The sequence below is a fragment of the Urocitellus parryii genome, chromosome 10 (assembly GCF_045843805.1).
Source record: "Urocitellus parryii isolate mUroPar1 chromosome 10, mUroPar1.hap1, whole genome shotgun sequence".
NCBI lineage: Eukaryota > Metazoa > Chordata > Mammalia > Rodentia > Sciuridae > Urocitellus > Urocitellus parryii.
Genome location: NC_135540.1, coordinates 92,430,102 through 92,451,734, shown reverse-complemented (window position 1 = coordinate 92,451,734; position 21,633 = coordinate 92,430,102). Strand labels below are relative to the sequence as shown.

General features: G+C 34.0%; 1 pseudogene; it reads right to left on the bottom strand.

Annotated features, from left to right (window-relative positions):
* Window positions 1–4,569: 4,569 nt before the first annotated feature.
* Window positions 4,570–21,393, bottom strand: LOC144257189 (UDP-glucuronosyltransferase 2B17-like; annotated as a pseudogene).
* Between the last annotated feature and the right edge of the window lie 240 nt (window positions 21,394–21,633).

Below are 21,633 nucleotides of genomic sequence, written 5' to 3'. Positions count from 1 at the left end.
ACTAAAAAATATATCTCTCCTGGAGCTCAACTTTTCCACTAACAAATATAAATAAATATATTTATTTTATTAAATATAAATATAAATTTAAATTTATTTTATTAAATATAAATTAAAAAAATAAATAAAAAGACATCAGTAGTATATCAAAATGATACCTGTACCCCCATGTTATTACAGCTCTAGCAACATTAGCCAGGATATTAAATCAAGTAACATATTCATTTTTAAATAACAAAAGTGAAATATATATGCAGTGAATTATTATTCAGCCATAAAAATGGAATGAAATCCTATGTTTGCAGGAGTGAGAAAGGAACTGGTGAACATCATGTAAAATAATATAAACTAGAACATAAAAGAGAGAACTCTGTGTCTCCTTCATGTGTAAAATTAACAAAAGTTTATTTCGTGGCAGTAAGTTTAGCATTATGCTAAGCAGAAGCTACATAGGTTAGGAGGGTTTGGGAATAGAGATGTTGGACAATAGGTACTAAACTGCAGTTAGTTAGCAGGAAGAAGTAGAGTTGTTCTGTGCCCAGCCAGGTGACTATAGGGTACAACTCTTCATGTATATCTAATAAAGATATAGAAAAGAGGAGTTTAAAAGTTTGTTACTATAGAAATTATAAGTATTTAAACAAAAGAAATGAAAATGAACTGGATTTGCCATTACATATATTTTCCATATATCAAATTTTCTACTCTGCATAATAATGGTTACAATATAGAGAAAGATTAATAGTTTCAGAAATATGAGGTTTTGAAATATTATCTAATATTTCTTCAAATTCATTTACTTTTCCATGTGTTCTGTTGTATAAAAAATTTGTTTACATTTAGCTACACAGAATATATATATATTTTAGCATCACATTGACTAAATAATAAGAAGTCATATAGTCACTGCATCAGTTTGATTTTCACTTTTTTTTTAAAGATAGAGGAAAGAGAGAGAGAGAGAGAGAGAGAGAGAGAGAGAGAGAGAGAGAATTTTTAATATTTATTTTTTAGTTCTCGGCGGACACAACATCTTTGTTTGTATGTGGTGCTGAGGATTGAACCCGGGCTGCAGTCATGCCAGGCGAGCGCGCTACCGCTTGAGCCACATCCCCAGCCCTAATTTTCTCTTTTAAAAGTCCTGATTTAGTAAAAGCACATATCATGTTGTATAAATCATTTCATGTTTGAAAATTGGACTAAAAATAGGAGAAAATCTATTTTCACTGTAAAGGGACTCTATCTATACATACATCTAAGTGAAAAAAAATGTTATACTCACAAAGGATCTTTGATGACTGTATTCTATGCTTTGAGCAAATCAGTACTTGTCATTGTGTTAAAATCCAATCTATTGAAGGGCATCTAGGCTGATTCCACAATCTTGCTATCGTGAATTGTGCTGCTATGAACATCGATGTAGCAGTGTCCCTGTAGCATGCTCTTATTAGGTCTTTAGGGAATAGACCGAGAAGGGGAATAGCTGGGTCAAATGGTGGTTCCATTCCCAGCTTTCCAAGAAATCTCCATACTGCTTTCCAAATTGGCTGCACCAATTTGCAGTCCCACCAGCAATGAACAAGAGAGCCCTTTTCCCCGCATCCTCTCCAGCACTTATTGTTGTTTGACTTTCTAATGGCTACAAATCTTACTGGGGTGAGATGGTATCTTAGGGTACTTTTGATTTGCATTTCTCTGACTGCTAGCGATGGTGAGCATTTTTTCATGTACTTATTGATTAATTGTATGTCCTCCTCTGAGAAGTGTCTGTTCAGGTCCTTGGCAATTTATTGATTGGGTTATTTGTTATCTTATTGTTTAATTTTTTGAGTTCTTTGTATATTCTGGTTATTAGGGCTCTATCTGAGTGTGTGGAGTAAAGATTTGTTCCCAGGATGTAGGCTCCCTGTTTATCTCTCTTATTGTTTCTTTTGCTGAGAAAAAACTTTTTAGTTTGAGTAAGTCCCATTTGTTGATTCTAGTTGTTAACTTTTGTGCTATGGGTGTCCTATTGAGGAATTTGGAGCCCGATCCCACAGTATGTAGATCATAACCTACTTTTTCTTCTATCAGATGCCGTGTCTCTGATTTAATATCAAGCTCCTTGATCCATTTTGAGTTAACTTTTGTGCATGGCGAGAGATAGGGATTCAGATTCATTTTGATGCAAATGGATTTCCAGTTTTCCCAGAACCATTTGTTGAAGATGCTATCCTTCCTCCATTGCATGCTTTTAGCCCCTTTATCAAATATAAGATAGTTGTAGTTTTGTGGATTGGTCTCTGTGTCCTCTATTCTGTACCATTGGTCCACCCGCCTGTTTTGGTACCAGTACCATGCTGTTTTAGTTACTATTGCTCTGTAGTATAGTTTGAAGTCTGGTATCACTATACCGCCTGATTCACACTTCCTGCTTAGCATTGTTTTTGCTATTCTGGGTCTTTTATTATTCCATATGAATTTCATGATTCTTTTATCTATTTCTACAAGAAATGCTGCTGGGATTTTGATTGGCATTGCATTAAACTTATAGAGAACTTTTGGTAATATCGCCGTCTTGATGATGTTGGATCTGCCTATCCATGAGCAGGGTATATTTTTCCATCTTCTAAGTTCTTCTTCTATATCTTTCTTTAGGGTTCTGTAATTTTCATTGTATAAATCTTTCACCTCTTTTGTTAGGTTGATTCCCAAGTATTTTATTTTTTGGGGGGATATTGTGAATGGAGTAGTTGTCCTCATTTCCGTTTCAGAGGATTTGTTGCTGATATACAGGAATGCCTTTGATTTATGCGTGTTGATCTTATATCCTGCCACTTTGCTGAATTCATTTATTAGCTCTAATAGCTTCTTTGTAGACCCTTTTGGGTCTGCTAGGTATAGAATCATATCATCTGCAAATAGTGATAATTTAAGTTCTTCTTTTCCTATTTTTATGCCTTTAATTTCTTTCGTCTGCCTAATTGCTCTGGCCAGTGTTTCGAGGACTATGTTGAACAGAAGTGGTGAGAGAGGGCATCCCTGTCTTGTACCAGATCTTAGAGGGAATGCCTTCAATTTTTCTCCATTCAGAATGATGCTGGCCTGTGGCTTATCATAGATTGCTTTTACAATGTTGAGGTATGATCCTGTTATCCCTTATTTTTCTAGCGTTTTGAACATAAAGGGATGCTGTACTTTGTCGAATGCTTTTTCTGCATCTATTGAGATGATCATATGGTTCTTATTTTTAAGTGTATTGATGTGGTGAATAACATTTATTGATTTCCGTATATTAAACCAGCCTTGCATCCCAGGGATGAATCCTACTTGATCATGATGTATAATTTTTTTGATATGTATTTGAATTCGATTCGCCAGAATTTCGATTCGCCAGAATTTTATTGAGGATTTTTGCGTCAAGGTTCATTAGAGATATTGGTCTGTAGTTTTCCTTCTTTGAAGTGTCTTTGTCTGGTTTCGGAATCAGGGTGATGTTGGCCTCGTAGAATGAATTTGGAAGTTCTCCCTCTTTTTCTATTTCCTGAAATAGCTTGAAAAGTATTGGTGTTAGTTCCTCTTTAAAGGTTTTGTAAAACTCTGCTGTATACCCATCTGGTCCTGGGCTTTTCTTAGTTGGTAGTCTTTTGATGGTTTCTTCTATTTCCTCTATTGTTATTGGTCTGTTTAGGTTGTCTATATCCTCCTGGCTCAATCTGGGCAGATCATGAGACTCAAGGAATTTATCTATGCCTTCACTATCTTCTATTTTATTGGAGTATAAGGATTCAAAGTAATTTCTGATTATCTTCTGTATTTCTGAAGTGTCTGTTGTGATATTGCCTTTTTCATCCCGTATGCTAGTAATTTGGGTTCTCTCTCTTCTTCTCTTCATTAGCATGGCTAAGGGTCTGTCAATTTTATTTATTTTTTCAAAGAACCAGCTTTTAGTTTTGTCAATTTTTTCAATTGTTTCTTTTGTTTCGATTTCATTAATTTCAGCTCTGATTTTAATTATTTCTTGCCTTCTACTTCTTTTGCTCTTGTTTTGCTCTTCTTTTTCTAGGATTTTGAGATGAAGTATGAGATCATTTGATATAAGGGGAGTAAACAAGGACAGGGTAGGGACGAAAGTTTGAGAAGAAGATTTACATTAAACAGGGATGAGAGGTGGGAGGGAAAGGGAGTGAGAAGGGAAACCTCATGGAAATGGAAGGCGATCCTCAGGGTTATACAAAATGACATATAAGAGGAAAGGAGGGGTAAGACAAGATAATACAAATCGAAGAAATGATTTACAGTAGAAGGGGTAGAGAGAGAAAAGGGGAGGGGAGGGGAGGGGAGGGGGGATAGTAGAGAATAGGACAGACAGCAGAATACATCAGACACTAGAAAGGCAATTTGTCAATCAATGGAAGGGTAACTGTTGTGATACAGCAATCTGTATACGGGGTAAAATTTGGAGTTCATAACCCACTTGAATCAAACTGTGAAATATGATGTATTAAGAACTATGTAATGTTTTGAACGACCAACAATAAAAAAAATAAAAATAAAACTATGCTTTGCATAAAGAAAAAAAAATCCAATCTAAAAGTTGCTTCTTTGATCCTTAAGTGATAAAATATTATCAGGTTGATCCTCAAACAATGGAATGCCAACCATAGGGATGCCATGACAGACGGCCTCCTAGATGCCATTGGTTCCACCATGAGTTATAAAAGCCCTGGTTTTTGGATGACCTAGGATTAGAAGTAATTAAGGCACTCTCCTAATTTTGGGTCATAAATAAGATAATAAATGCACAACATAAGCCACTGGAGATGAATTATTTTCTAGACAGCAGATTATTATAACCATGAAACTGCACTGAAATTATGAAGGCTACATGAAAGTATGTGAATTGAGAATTGAAAGTGGAAGCAAGGTTGCCATGTAAATAAAAAGAAAGAGAACACTCTGGATAGTAGCAATATCATGTGTAGTTATAAAAGTGGAAGTATGACAATGTGTACAGTTAAAGAAACTGTGACACCTCAAAACAGAGTGGGAAGGAAGACCATGAGAAGATTACCACGAAATAAGGAAAAGAGAAGGGAGGAAAGGGAGAAGGGGAAATGAATGGAAGACAGAAAAGACCCTCATGGGTTCACAAAATACATATATGATGGTGTGAGGGGGAAGGGAAGGGAAAAAAGAGAAATAAATTCCACATTTTTAAAATCCATTTATCTATTGAAGGGCATCTAGCTTGGTTCCACAATTTAGCTATTGTGAATTCTGTTGCTATAAACATTGATGTGGCTGTGTCCCTGCAGTATGCTGTTTTTAAGTCCTTTGGGTATAGACAGAGGAGAGAGATAGCTGGGTCAAATGGTGGTTCCATTGCCAATTTTCCAAGAAATCTCCATACTGCTTTGCATATTGACTGCACCAATTTGCAGTCCCACCAGAAGTGTATGAGTGTACCTTTTTCCCCATATCCTCACCAACACTTATTGTTGTCTTCATAATAGCTGTCATTCTGACTGGAGTGAGATGAAATCTTAGAGTGGTTTTGATTTGCATTTCTCTAATTGCTAGTGATGCTGAACATTTTTTCCTATGTTTGTCTATTGATAGTACATCATCTTCTGAGAAGTGTGTCTTCAGGTCTTTATCCCATTTATTGGTTGTTATTTTTTTTTTTTTGGTGTCTAGCTTTATGAGTCTGTATATACCCTAATGACTAGTGCTCTATCTGATGTGTGAGGGGTAAAGATTTGCCACCAAGATGTCAGCTCTCTATTCACCTCACAGATTGTTTCTTTTGCTGAGAAGAAACCTTTTAGTTTGAGTCCATCCCATTTATTGATTCTTGGTTTTAATTCTTGTGCCCAGGGAATCTTATTAAGGAAGTTGGGGCTTAATCCCACATAATGGAGATTGGGGCCTCCTTTTTCTTCTGTTAGATGCAGGGTCTCTGGTTGTATTCCTAAGTCCTTGATCCATTTTGAGTTGAGTTTTATGCATGGTGAGAGGTAGGGGTTTAATTTCATTTTGTTGCATATGAATTTTCAGTTTTCCCAGCACCATTTGTTGAAGAGGCTATCTTTTCTCCAATGCATGTTCTTTGCAATTTTGTCTAAAATAAGATAATTGCAGTTTTGTGGGTTAGTCTCTGTGTTCTCTATTCTGTAACATTGGTCTACCAGTTCCTTTTGGTGTCAATACCATGCTGTTTTGTTACTATTGCTCTGTAGTATAATTTAAGCTCTGGTATAGTGATGTCACTAGATTTATTCTCTCTGCTAAGGACTGCTTTAGCTATTCTGGGTCTCTTATTTTTCCAGATGAATTTCGGATTGCTGTTTCTATTTCTACAAGGAATGTCTTTGGAATTTTGATTGGAATTGCATTAAATATGTATAGTGCTTTTGGAAGTAAGGTCATTTTGATAATATTAATTCTGCGTATCCAAGAGCAAGGCAAATCTTTCTATATTCTAATGTCTTCTTTGATTTCTTTATTTCTAGTTATGTAATTTTCATTATATAGATCTTTCACCTCTTTCAGTAAGTTGATTCCCAAATATTTCATTTTTGTTTTTTGAGGCTATTGAGAATGGGATGGGTTTCCTCATTTCCCTTTCTGAGGATTTGTCAAAAATATACAAAAATGCCTTTGATATATGGGTGTTGATTTTATATCCTGTAAATTTTCCAAATTCATTTACTTGTTCTGGAAGTTTTCTGGTGAAAATTTTAGGGTTTTCTAGGTATAGAATTATATCATCAGCAAAATTGCCAATTTGAGTTCTTCTTTTCCTATATGTAACCATTTAATTTCTTTCATCTGTCTAATTGCTCTTGCCAATGTTTGAAGAACTACTTTAAATTGAAGTGGTGAAAGAGGGGATCCCTGTCTTGTTCCAGTTTTTAGAAGGAATGCTTTTAATTTTTCTCCATTTAGAATGATATTGGCCTGAAGCTTGGCATAGATAGCGTTTATGCTGTTGAAACATGTTCCTGTTTTCCCTAATTTTTCTATTGTTTTGAACACAAAGGGGTGTTGTATTTTGTGAAATGCTTGTTCTGCGTCTATTGAGATGATCATAGGATTCTTATATTTGAGTCTATTGATGTGATGAATTACATTTTTGATTTCTGTATGGTGAACCAACCTTGCATCCCTGGGATGAATCCTACTTGATGGTGGTGCACAATCTTCTTCATGTCTTTTTGTGTTCTATTTGCTAGAATTTTATTGAGAATTTTTGCATCTATGTTCATTAGAGATATTAATCAGAAGTTTTCTTTCTTTGATGTGTCTTTGCCTGGTTTTTGAATCAGGGTGATATTGGCCTGATAGAATGAGTTCGGAAGTGCTGCTTCTTTTGTATTTTTTTGAAATAAATTGGGGAGTATTGGTATTAATTCTTCATTAAAAAGCTTGTAGAACTTGACTGTGTATCCATTTGGTCCTGGGCTTTTCTTGGTGTCTACTATTTCATCATTTGAAATTGATCTGTTTAAATTGTGTATATCATCCTGATCCAATTTGGGCAAATTATATGACTCTAGAAAATTTGTGGATGCTTTCAATGTCCTCTATTTTATTGGAGTACAGGTTTTCAAAATAATTTCTAATTATCTTCTTTATTTCTGTAGTGTCTGTTGTGATATTTCCTTTTTCATCATGTATATTAGTGACTTGAGTTTTCTCTCTCCTTCTCTTCATTACCATGGTTAAGGGTCTGTCAATTTTATTCATTTTTTTAAAGAACCAACTTTTTGTTCTCTCAAGTTTTTCAATTGTTTCTTTTGTTTCAATTTCATTGATTTTACCTGTGATTTTAATTATTTCCTGTCTTCTGCTGCTTTTGGTGTTGATTTGTTCTTCTTTTTCTAGGACTTTGAGATGTAGTGTTAAGTCATTTATTATTGACTTTTCCTTCTTTTAAAGATTAAACTGCATGCCATTAACTTTCCTCTAAGAACTGCTTTCATAGTGTCTCAAGGATTTCAGTATGTTGTATCCAGGTTCTCCTTCACCTCTAAAAACTTTTTAATCTCCTCCTTGATGTCTTCTGTAACCCATTGTTTATTCAGTAGCATATTATTTAGTCTCCAGGTATCGGAGTGAATTTTATTTCTTTTCTTAGCATTGATTTCTAATTTTATTTCATATGGTCTGAAAGAATGCAGAGTAGAATCTCTCCTTTTTTACATTTACTAAGAGTTTTGTTTTGGCATAGTATATAGTCTATTTTAGAGAATTATCCATGTGTTGCTGAGAAGAAAGTATATTCTCTTGTTGAAGGTTGGAGTATTCTAAATATGTCAGTTAATTCTAAGTTATTTACTGTGTTATTGAGTTCTATACTTTCTTTGCTCAATTTTTGTTTGGAAGATCTATCTAGTGTTGAAAGAGGTGTGTTGAAGTCACCCAAAATTATTGTGTTGTGGTCTATTTGATTTTTGTACTTGAGAAGGGTTTGTTTGATGAACATAGCTGCTTCGTTGTTTGGGGCATATATAATTATAATTGTTAAGTCTTGTTGGTGTATGGTTCCCTTGAGCAGTATGTAGTGTCCTTCTTTATCCTTTTTGATTGACTTTAGTTTGAAGTCTACTTTATTTGGTATGAGGACGGAAACCCTGCTTGCTTCTGCTGCCCATGTGAGTGGTATAATTTTTCTCAACCTTTCACCTCAGTCTGTGAATGTCTTTTTCTATGAGATGAGTCTCTTGGAGGCAGTATATTGTTGGTTCTTTTTTAAAATTCAATCTGCCAGTCTATGTCTTTTGATTATTGAGTTTAGGCCATTAACATTCAGGGTTATTATTGACACATGATTTGTATTCTCAGACATTTTTGTTTATTTTTGGTATTTAATGTCACTTGTTTTCTCTTCTGGGTTGATTTTCCTTTAGTGTAATCCCTCCCTCTGCTGATTTTCATCATTGTTTTTTTATTTCCTCTTCTTGAAATACTTTGTTGAGGATGTTCTGTAGTGCAAGCTTTCTAGTTGTAAATTCTTTTAACATTTGTTTATCATGGAAGGTTTTTATTTCATAATCAAATAAAATTTAGCTTTTCTGGATATAACATTCTTGGTTGGCATCCATTTTCTTTCCTAGTTTGGTATACGTTATTTCACAATCTCCTGGCTTTGAGGGTCCTTGTTGAAAAATATGCTGAGGTTCAAATTGGTCTCCCCCTATATGTGATCTGATTCCTCGCTCTTTAAGCTTTTAAGATTTTATACTTATTCTGTATGCTAAGAGATTTCATTATAATGTGCCTTGGTGTAGATCTGTTGAAATTGTGTACATTTGGTGTCCAGTAAGCCTCTTGTGTTTTGGTTTTCCAATTCATTTTTTATGCTTGAGAAATTTTCTGATATTATCTCATTGAAGATTTTGTACATTCCTTTGGTATGAAATTCTGTGACTTTCTCTATCCCAATAACTCTTAGATTTGATCCTTTGATGCTATCCCATAATTCTTGGATATTCTGTTCATGGCTTCTAACTTTCTTCACTGTGTGGTCAACTTTATTTTCCAAATTGTAAACATTGTCTTCATTATCTGATGTTCTTTCTTCCAAGTGATCTAGTCTGTTGATCATGATTTCTATTGAGAGTTTTTATTGTATCCTTCATTCAAGGATTTCTGACTGATTTTTTTCCCTTAGAGTCTCTATCTCTTTCTCTTGAAGTAATCTTTTGCTACCTGTATTTGCTCTCTTATCTCATTGTTGGAGTGATCATTTTTTTTTGCTTGCATTTGCTCATTTAGGTCATTCTTTAATTCACAAATCATTTTAATTATGAACTTTCTGAACTTCTTCTCAAACATTTCATCAACTTCGCTGTCCAGAGTTTCTGTTATTATAGTATTCTGGTTTGTTTGGGGCACTTTCTTCCCCTGTTTTTCCGTGTTGTCTATGTTTCTTCCTTTCTTGCACTGTGGATCTGAGATATTACAGTTTCTTCCGTATATTCTTGTAGTACCTGTGCAGATTGTCTGTACCTCACCTTGATGTTGGGCTTCTAGACCTTGCTGGTTTCCCTCAATGGATGCTATTGCATCCTGGATCTGGGACTTGTATAAGTTGGAGTGTGTAGATCTGGGGCACTGAGGTTGACCTCTCATGGTAGTCTGCTGGTCAGAAAGAGTGGTCCTGAATGAGAGGCTAGACTCTGTCAAGTGTCTGCCCCACTTGGAAGGGGCTGGGCTAGGCTTGCTGTAAGCCTGGGCCCTGCAGAAGTGGCTGTGTGTGGATCTGGGGCTTTGTGCTTGATCTCCCACTAGTCTGCTGGTTGGAAGGGGAATTCTTGCCCCAAAGCCTAGGCTCTGGCAGTGTCTGCTCCCTGGGGGAGGGTTGAACTGTGCCTACTAAGATCCTGGATCCCGCTGGGCTGATGTGTGTTGTCTGGGCTGGATCTCAACTCTTGTGGTAGTTTTCTGGTCAGAGGGGTCAGTCCTGCACCAAAGGCTAGGCTTTGATGAGTGTCTGCCCTGTAGGAAAAGGAGTGGACATGGCCGACTATGGGTCTGGGCCCCACAGAGACTGGTGTGTGTAGCTCCACTTTTTTCCTTTTGAGTGGTTTGTGAGAAAATTTACTCGAAATATTTCCTGAGAATAAATTTTTGTAGTAGTGTTTGCTCTTGTGTGATCATGTTTCTCTAAGCCAGAGAGTACATGGTAAAGGCAGTTTCCTGTTTCCTTCCTGTCTCCTGTCTGAGACATTTTCAATCTTGAGAAAGGAGCAGAGCAAGTCACTAGGGCAGGTTGATTTTTCTTTTTCTCTAAGTCTGGTTGGTTTGGTAGTTATCTTGGTTTTCCTTCTCAGAATAGAACCAAGGACAGCTCCAGGAATAGGCCCTTTTTATCATTTAGGAGATGAATGGAGGCCAAGATTATGTAGGAAGATGGCAATCTGTGATGCATTTTGGCTTTTTAAGACCTGCTTATTGTCATCGTGTTGGTGCTCATTCAAACTTAACTTCATTGGTAACTACATTGTTCTCACGGGTCCTGCATGGAAAAAGAGGACAAGGCAGGGTAGAATTTGGTATTTTGGTATATCTGTCATACTAATATAATATCATATTCACACTAAACCTATGAAATATATTTGTGCTTTAGCATAATGTTAATGCTGACTTTTAAAATCAGAAATAATCTCTGCACTATTTTAACAGTTGCTATATATATTTGGTTTTAAAAAAGGAATACTGAGACAAATTATACATATCACAACTGTGCAACTTTTGCAAGGAAATTTATTTTATAAGACCCTTTACAGAGTTCAATAGACTCTTTCCTTGGTTCTGTACCATTATCTAACCTTCTGTAGAATCTGGGCAAGGGCTGATTTAATCATGTTGGCCCTTTCTTCCATCAAGTTTCCAACCATTGACCCCATTGAAAATACCACAATGCCATTCTCTCCTGAGCTCTGGAAAAAATCTTCCATTTCCTGTGAAGGAAAGAATTTGCTCTATCCCAAATCTAACAACAAAGCAAAGATTTATTCAAATACATAAGAAGAGAAAAAATATTTTCAGAACATACTAAATTAGTGGCTTTTCTAAAAATTAAGTTCATATATACATAACATAAATATATAATTTTAACCTTTTTTTGAGGTACATAGTTCAGTAATGCTACACATATTTATATCCTTATGACAACAATTCTAGAACACTATTACTTCACAACACCAAGAAATTATATAAAATGGACACAATTCTTTTATTCTCATCCTGATCTTTTACTACTATACTTCTACTTTCTGTTTCTCTGAATTTGTGTAGTCTAGATACTTAATATATATATGAATGATTTTTTTCCTTAAAAATGTTGTTGTTGTTGTTTTTAGTTGTAGATGGACACAATACCTTTATTTATTTTTATGTGGTGCTGAGGATTGAACCCAGTGAATCACATGTGCAAGGAAAGTGCTCCACCACTGAGCCACAACCCTAGCCCCTTTACTGTATTTTTTAAAAAAATACCTTTATTCTATTTATTCATTTGTATGTGGTGCTGATGATCGAACCCAGGGCCTCACATGTGCTCAGCAGGAACTCTACTGCTGAGCTATAGCCCCAGCCCCTCTTTACTGGATTTTTTTTAACACTGTAGTGTAAGTAATTTTCATCTGAATTGTTTCACAGTTTCACTATTTCCTATGTATTATAGGGTAAGTAATGTCCCAGGAGTGTAAGTTATATAAGATATAAATATATTACAAATAGCCTATCTGTATATTTTTCTTGGACACTTAATTTGCTTCTAAGACTTCACTTTTGGCAATAGTGCTGCTGTGGTTATGTGTGTGCAAGTTCCTCTTCAAAACTTACAATCACCCAAATTGGCTTCCGTAAGACCTTTCTCTTTCTTTTCATCACCATTTCCTCCCTCCTCTTATTGTTTTTAACACCTTCATAGTTCCCCTAGTGTCTTCCCTCCCTTTGATGTGCTTCATTTCAAGATCCAACTAGTTCTCTCACTCTGTGCCCTAAGCCACACTTTTCAGTTCCTGCTTCAGCCTCACTGTTTCTAGTCACTTGTTCTTCTTACCCAAATGAGAGCTCTCAAGCAACTCAGGATCCCCTAAGGCAACTACTGGAGATTTAACAGAAAATAAATATTATTGGAAATAAAATAATTTAATCTCACTTTAATAAAAATGGCAATTATCAAGAATACAAGCAACATTTAATGTTGACAGAGATGTGGGGTAACAGGTACATTACTGGTGGAACTGCAAATTGGTGCAACCAATATGGAAAGCAGTATGGATATTCCTCAGAAAAATTAGAATGCAACTGCCATTTAACCCAGCTATGCCTCTCCTTGGCATATACCCAAAGAACTTAAAATCAGCATACTACTGTGATGAAGCCATATCAGTGCAGCTCAATTCACAATAGCCAAACTATGGAACTAAGCTAGATGCCCTTCATTAGATGAATGGATAAAGAAAATATGGTATATATACACAGTGGAATGTAGTTTGCTGGCTAGTGTGTCTATCATCTTCTGTGCCTGGAAAGTGTGTTTGTGGTAGTGTGTTGTCTTGGTTTCTGACTCATAGGAATTTGGCTGAGGATTTCAACAATATTTTTGCCTTTGTAAAAGTAAGAGGCATTGTAACTTGCTTCTGTCTCTTAATGTTACTCAACTCTAAAGAAAAATGAAATTATGGCATTTGCACATATATGGATGGAGCTAGGGAATATCATGCTAAGCGAAAAAAAAACAATCTAAAAAAAAACAAAGGTGGATGTTTTCTCTGATATATGGATGCTAATTCACATTACTGGGTGGATTGTAGAGAAAAATAGAGTTCCTATGGATTAGGAATAGAAAATTGAAGGGAAAGGAGGTAGTATGTGAGTAGGAAGAATAGTAGAATGAATCAAATATTATTACCCTGTGTACATGTGTGATTACATGACATCGGTGAATAAGAAGTTAAACTCCTTTTATGTATGATGTGTCAAAATGCATTTTAATAATTTTATTTTTTATTTATTGAGAACAAATTTTATAAGAGAAGAAAGAATTTAAATTACTATATTGTCCATTCAGATATGCTTAGAAGACATTCTGAGTACCACAAGATATCTTTCTCCTCAGCCTATTCAGCCTCCATAAGAGAAGCCCTCTATGTAAGGAGAAAAGAAAATATTAAAATCCTTCTTCATAAGCATTAGTTAAAAAAAAACAAAAAAACTTTACTCTGTATTGTGCAGGTCATTTCAAATTGTTGTATTTTTATCAAAAACAGTTGAATCATTGAGTTTTGTATTAGAGTGTTACCTGATTCATGGCTTAAATTTTAGAATGCAGGCCATAGGGTCTGTGAAGTTATGTTATTCAGTTTGTTTATTTATGTAAGTATGTGTTATGTTGGGCTGGGGACTTGGCTCAAGCGGTAGCGCACTCTCCTGGCATGCGTGTGGCCCGGGTTCAATCCTCAGCACCACATACAAACAAAGATGTTGTGTCCACCGAAAACTGAAAAAAAAATATTAAAAAATCCTCTCTCTCTTTCTCTCTCCCTCTCGAAAAATTTAAAAAGTATGTGTTATGTTTATATGATATTTCCCCTAAGTTCAAGATGGTGTTCATTATTAAATTTATAAAATTCCTGTACAGATTTCTATTCACATTGACTTAGAGTTAAATCAACATGTGTAGAAACTAGATCTAACCAAACATCTAGAATAAGGAGAAACAAAGAAACTCAAACAGGCTTCATGTTCACATGACTTGAATGAATCTTTGGTAAAAAAGATTGCATTGACAGTGGTTAATGAAAAAAAAACTATGTTTCTGAGCAATCAGGATTAAGTATTTTATTAGCTTATATTTTCATTCTGTATGTATTAAACAGTTACATAGGGTTAACAAGGAAATACCTTGAGATGATACCTGATTTTGCTGGTGTCATATTGCATCTTCCCAAAAAGAGTATTTGAAAATATTTGTCTTGATAACTTGATACATACTGTTATGTTGTATATATTAATCATATACTAGCCCCTTTCAAACTAAAATTAATCACTGATACACTAATTAAAGGATGGAACCATGCATTTTTGTAATTTGGACATGGGGCTCTAATGTATTTGGTTTTGTTGATAATCACAAGATATTCTTGTGTGACAAAATAGTTATGAATTCTAGAGTTCCATCCTATTTGCATTGATAAACAAGGCAATTCTTATCAGGTCCAGGAATCTTAAATTATCCTAGGGACTGCAAATAAAGAGGAATTTACCAAAATCTAAGAGTATTAAAGGTAAAGTCTGATGCCTGATTTGACTTCCCAGCCTTAAGAGGAGATTAGAATTTTTATTTAATACTCCTTACAAAAAGATTCAGCAAGGCAAATTCACAAAGCACTATGCAGTTAATTTCCATTCCATTTGTACTGATGTAAATAATTCTATAAATCCAAAACAGTTGGAACACATTTTGTCAAGAATAACCTTACTCACTTTCTTAATAACATTAAGAGATTGTAGGTAGATTTTGTTACACTAGAATGTTATAGCACATCTTTTTGTGTTACTCTAACCTGTAAATTCTATTGGTTCATGTGTCCATCCTCGATGAATTTTTAATTCTGGTTTCCTTCATTTTGTGGCTACAACTCAACAAACAAAACTACCATTTTTGACCCCGTCCATCCTCCTAAATTGGTCCATAGAGAACAATATCCGGACTTCCCAGATACTTATCTGGCTCTTGGCTCTCTAAAGTATCCCCACCTTCAGAAGCTGAATGCTTCTATTTCTGTGGTGGTGATGTTGATGTCTATGCCATCACCAAGGACTCAAAATTGTGAATGACAAATTTTACTGCATAATCATTGCAGATCGTATGTCAAATATTTTTTTTGTTGAAAGACTGCAAATAAACCGTGGGCATGTCTGAGCCAACTTGAACAGCTCTTGCTTCTTGTTTTATCTTGAAGAAGCCTCTGAAGAAATAAATTGCATTGGATGTTTCATTAAAATAAAACATTTATGGTCTTTTCCCTTTGTTAGGATCAGACCCATTAAGTATCTTTTACCTGTCAATGACCCATATTGAAAAAATATTTTTTCTGCATCTTTTGTATTTATTTCTTGATATTACTTTTCTAGATTTTTATGTCCAGCCAGCCCACTCCTCTGAAGGTTAGAAATTCCTTCCCAGCACAGGCCAAGGGAGACAATTTTTTGTTAAAAGTGAAGTATAAAATTTATGTAAAGCTTTTTAGTTAAACTCTTCTGATGTTACTTAAAATAATTTATTACCAAAATGGTACAAGATTCTCATTCACAGAATACTTTTGATATACCACAATGCAGTGGTGATGATTGTGTGGTGAAGTATGGTGTATACATTGCTCCTTTATTTCTCTACACATATAAAGAAAAATTAGGATAAATTGAAGAAAATCCTTACATGTCTTTTTCTTTGCTCTAAAATCCCTTATTAGATCAATTTCATCAAAACATTGCAAATTGTACCACTTAATCATTCTTTATTGTTAAGAGTCGTGTTTATTCCCTAATAGTTTATATATTTAGCTACATGTTTGATGAACATATTTCTGTACATATTATGACATGAAATCATATTGTAAAATTGAAGTCCCTGTATATCCTGTGTATACCTGACTGTGACAGATTTTTTATATCACCTACTGGGTTTGGCAGGAAATTCACACAAGTGGGAGAGTTCCACCAGACCTTTCTCCAGTAGAGATCTGTTCACACTATTGAATAACTCATTTCAGTGTTTTGAAACTTCTTAAAAAAAAAACATGCTTCCTGAAATTGTCGTGGAATTATCCTAACAGGTGGTTTCTGATCCTTTGCCTTATATGTTATATACAAGAATGATTGCACCTTGTTCACAAAGTCCCTTATTCAAAATGAAATAGAGGTCCAAAAGTTTTTTGAAATCTTGTCAATTTCCACACTTTTCTTATTGTTTCTGTTTTCAAGTCACTGTTTTCTGTTTTCATCTGTGAAATGATATTCACATTCTCAAAAATAACATAGTATATTTCATTTTCTAACCACTGGTTAGGCTTTGTTTGAAAAAAAAATCTTAAGCAACAACATAAAATAACTTCATATTTGTTACAGGTCCCGTATTGTCCTCAGCATTGTTTAAAATTATAATTTTAATTTTATTATGTCTTCTTCATGATGAATGCATTAGTCCTGTGACTCACATGATACATCCAGATAGTTCATGTGTTCAGATGACTTTTAGTAATGTAGCCAATTTTATTTGCTATTTAATCTCACTGATCCTCTGCTTAAATACTTATTCATCCCTTTTATGGGAAATATGCCTTTTTTATTTATTTATTCATTCATTCATTTGTTTTAAATTTTGTGCATACTTATATGATTAACTGAAATATCCTAATAGTACAGATTAACCACTGAGAAGACTAGTCCTTCTCATTCTACAACCTTTAAAATTAAATTTTAAAATTTCATCATAAAAATTGGAATAGTATAATAAACAGAAATTATCTTACCAATAAACTACTTGTTGTTTAAAATTTCAATTTACTTAACTTATGTATGTTTTAAGGGCTAGAGATAGAGATTAGTGTTCCAGCATTTGCTTAGTAATTAAGAGGACCTGGGATCTATACTTAGATAACAAATACATATAAATTTGCATGTTTTTGTTTTATGTTCTTACAACTAAGTGCATATATATGGCACATATTTATAGATATTTAGGCACATATTATATATGCCTTTTCATCCTCCAAGAAAATAACAATCTTATTTAATTTATATCCCTCATTTTCCAAATATATTTGCAAAATGGCTGAAAATAAAGTGGGGTCTTGTATAAAATGATTGTAATTGTATAACATGAAAAAAGTATATATTTTACATCATTCCTTCATGTTGTATATCTAAATGATTTCCAATGTTTTTATAAATAAATGCTATCAATATGATTACAGCATAACATTTTTGTCCGTATAATTTCCAAAGTGGTGAAGCAAATAGAGCAAGGCATTTTATTTTTGTGTGATACTTTGTAAAATTTTTACTTTCCCATAATAGTGGTACATGTTTTGGAGATTTGTGTGATAATTCACCACATGTATATAAAGCTAAATGATCAAACCAAAGTAATTAACACCTGTATCATCTTAAGCATTTTTTCAATTGTTTTCTGCTGGGAACATTTCAAACCCTTTCTTCTAGCTATTTAAACCATTCAAAAATTTAGAAAATGTGCATTTTTATGAATTTTGCTATATTTTCTAAATATATGGAAATTTCTGAGAATCTAATGGTGTGTGGTGAGAAAGCACATTGGAGCTATAAGAATTCATAAAGGTCTGACAATCAGTGATGTGGATTTGAATCTTATTTATGAAACTTCATTACCACACCAGCCTTTCTTAAATACTACGATTAGTCTGCCAATCATCCTCTTTCTTTTCCTCTTTTATCTGTTATCTTAACTTTTTTATTGACACTGTCATTATCCCTTTATCTAAATGGAGAAATATTTTACCCAAGTGTTTGGCAGTTCAGACTGTTTGCTTCACTGTTTGTGGAATGAGGGGTGATCATATTGGATTTTAAACTTTGATTTTTCTATTGACACTGTCATTATCCCTTTATGTAAATGGAGAAATATTTTACCCAAGTGTTTGGCAGTTCAGACTGTTTGTTTCAATATTTGTGGAATGAGGGGTGATCCTATTGGATTTTAAACTTTGAATAAGATCACATTTTATGCTGCTACTGAAGATGTAGCCAAAAAGTCTCTTAAATAATCACATAATGAATTAGTAAAAAATGCTTGCTTTCCAACTGTGTTATAAAGGTGTGATATTCATTAAAATACATTAATTTTTTGCTTCATTTTAAGATATATAATTCTATAAAATTATAGATCTGTTCATAATTATAAACTCAGGGCAGCCTACAAATTCAAGTATTACAAATTAATAAGTATTCATTAAAAATCCACAATTTGCACTCCATGTTACCTGTGCAATGTGTATTTTTTCTAATCTTGTTGTTCAGCAGTTAAGCTATGGAGACACATGATCTCTCAGGGAGTATTCTTGAGGCCCCCTATAGACTTGGGGTAGACAAGAAACACTTCTGGTCTTTCCTTATCATAACATGTCCCACACAATTTCTCTTTCTTGTGCACAGTCTACATTTCAATTCGGAATGGAAGGTGTTTGTGACAGAGACTGTACTATTTTGTTTCTTCGCATATTCAGCACTTTCCTATGGTACATGCTAGTCCCTTCTCAATATTCTTTGAGAGAATGACTGGTATTTTTTTTATGTGTTGAATAATGAATTTCTACATTTAACTCACCCTGTCCTTGAGAGATCTTCTTCTTCTGAAACAAAGATAAAATTCACATATTTGTGACGGTATAGATGTGAAAGATTTCAATATATAGGTCTCTTTGCTCCATTTTCTGTAATTCTGTAAATGTGATTAAGCATTCTTAATGAGGAAGAGAGAATTATTCCTGGTGAAAATGAAAGGATGACAGAAGCAACTAAATGGAAACAAGTTTACCTTAGGCAGAGGTTTGGCTGGTCTGCAGTGGAGTCCTCCAACAATATCTACATTTGGTAGGGTTGGGTGAGGAAATTCCAAATCCCAGTAGGTGTGAATAAGCCAAATATCTGCTTTGGCCATTGTCTCTGTCAATGTAGTTGGTCATCCTGAACAGAAAATAGAAGATTAAAACTATAGAACATTGGGAAGTTGTTGTGCAGATAGAAATATGCCTGGTGTTGGAAAGAACTTTCAATAATGAAGAAATGTATGTTTAAAAGTGTGTGTAGTTTTGCACCTCAGATGAAGCACTAATCTCTAGGAGATATAAAGAGCTCAAAAACCTGAAAACCAAAAAAAAAAAAAAAAAAAAAAACAAATAAATGTGCTAAGGAACTGAAGAGACACTTCACAGAAGAAGAAATACAATTGCTCAATAATGAAGAAATGTATCTTAAAAGTATATGTAGTTTTGTGCCACGGATGAAGCACTAATCTCCAGGATATATAAAGAACCAAAAACCTGAACTAAAAAAACTAAAAAAACCCAAATAACCCAATCAATAAATGTGCCAAGGAACTGAACAGACACTTTACAGAAAAAGATATATAATTGATCAACAAACATATGAAAAAATGTTCATCATCTTTATCTATTAGAGAAATGCAAATCAAGACTACTCTAACATTTCATCTCACCCCAGTCATAATGGTGATTATCAAAAATATAAGCAACAATAAATGTTGTTGAGAATGTGGGGGAAAATGTACCCCATTTATTGCTGGTGAAACTACAAATTGGTGCAAACTTTATGAAAAGGAATATGATGATTCCTCAGAAATTTTGGGATGAAACCACCATTTGACTCAGTTATCCCACTCCTTAGTTTATACCCAAAAGTCTTATAATCAGCATACTACAATGATGCAGTCACATCAATGTTCATAGCCACTCAACTCACAATAGATAATTTATAGAACCAACAGATAAATGAATAAAGAAAATAATGTACATATATACATGGAATATTAATCAGTTTTTTTAAAGAGAGAGAGAGAGAGAGAGAGAGAGAGAGAGAGAGAGAGAGAATTTTAATATTTATTTTTTAGTTTTCAGCAGACACAACATCTTTGTTTGTATATGTTGCTGAGGATTGATCCTGGGCTCTGTCTCTCTCTCTCTTTAAAAAAGAAAGAATCTAATTTAACTAAAGAGAAACAATTTTCTTAGGCTACATGGATCATTGTAATAGAAATATGAGTGTAAGCCCTCAATCTCTGTTTCTAGGTTCTTCAAGACAATAAAGATTAAAATTAGTTTTCAAAGATAAATAAAATGAGTAGTGCAATGCAGTAGAGTATGCAGTTGCCTAGAGAAGTCCTCTGGACTCTGTGTGGTGGGTATATGATTTTCTAGTGTGTTTTATACAGAAGTTTCTGACACTTCAATGATAGATGATTATATTTTATTACATGAAACTACTAACATTTTTTTTCTGATTTTATATTGTTATAAGTTCACCTTTATAAAGGTCTAGAAAAGTTAGGACCTTATACTACAAGTCACTTACCTAGTATTTCATGTGAAACTAATTCCATCTCTTCCAATTAAATGATTCAAACCAAAAATCAAAATAATGCATGTACAGCATATATATATATATATATATATATATATATATATATATATATATATATATATATATTTCATTGAATGTCATTTCATCACTTAAACCTGAAAATATAACAGGCACATAGGAAGAAGGAAAGAGAAGTCCCTCAATACACTTTTCCACTATGTAACCAGGAGAGAAGTGAAGAGTGTACACAAATGGTTTTTGAAGAATTTCAGCCAGCAGCTCACCACAGGGACAAATGGCATCTGAAAGAATGATGTCAAACCTTGACTCTTGTAATTTTGCCTAGAGTTTCTTCTTCAAAACTGCATCTCTACATACGTTCTCTATATAATCAGAAAATTGATTCAAAATTTCATGAAATATTGAATAATATTTCCAAAATGTTTTTTATTGCATCTCATTAATCAGTGCACTTAGTGATTGAGAAGAAAAAGTCTATATATCTTTTCTTTACAATGATGAAGGATAGCTCTCAAATTTAATTGCAGATGATTTGGCACTATCCACTAAAATGAAATCTGAAGGTTGAAAAACAGTCACCTCATGCCCCATCTGTGGGAGCTCCTCCAGTATTGTCTTTATATTGATCCAATGGTTGTATTCCATTTCCCACAGCAGCACCTTTCCAAAACTTCCAGAACCAAAGTGACTACTCAGCAGTAACAGGAACAGAACTGCAGTCATTTTGATAGACATCCTGGTGAAATGCAGGCTTCCTTTCACATTGAATTTCCTCTATTCTTGTTGCTATCTAAGAAAAAATATCATTATTTGTTTAAATGGTAACTTGTACCCATGAAAGTAAATACACAAGTGAACATTAAGAATATCTGGATTCCAAGTTAAAAAATCAAAGGTTAGATGACTTCATGTTTGTGTATTTTAATGACTCTTTAATGATATAAATGCATTCCTACAGTTAAGAATTTATGATCC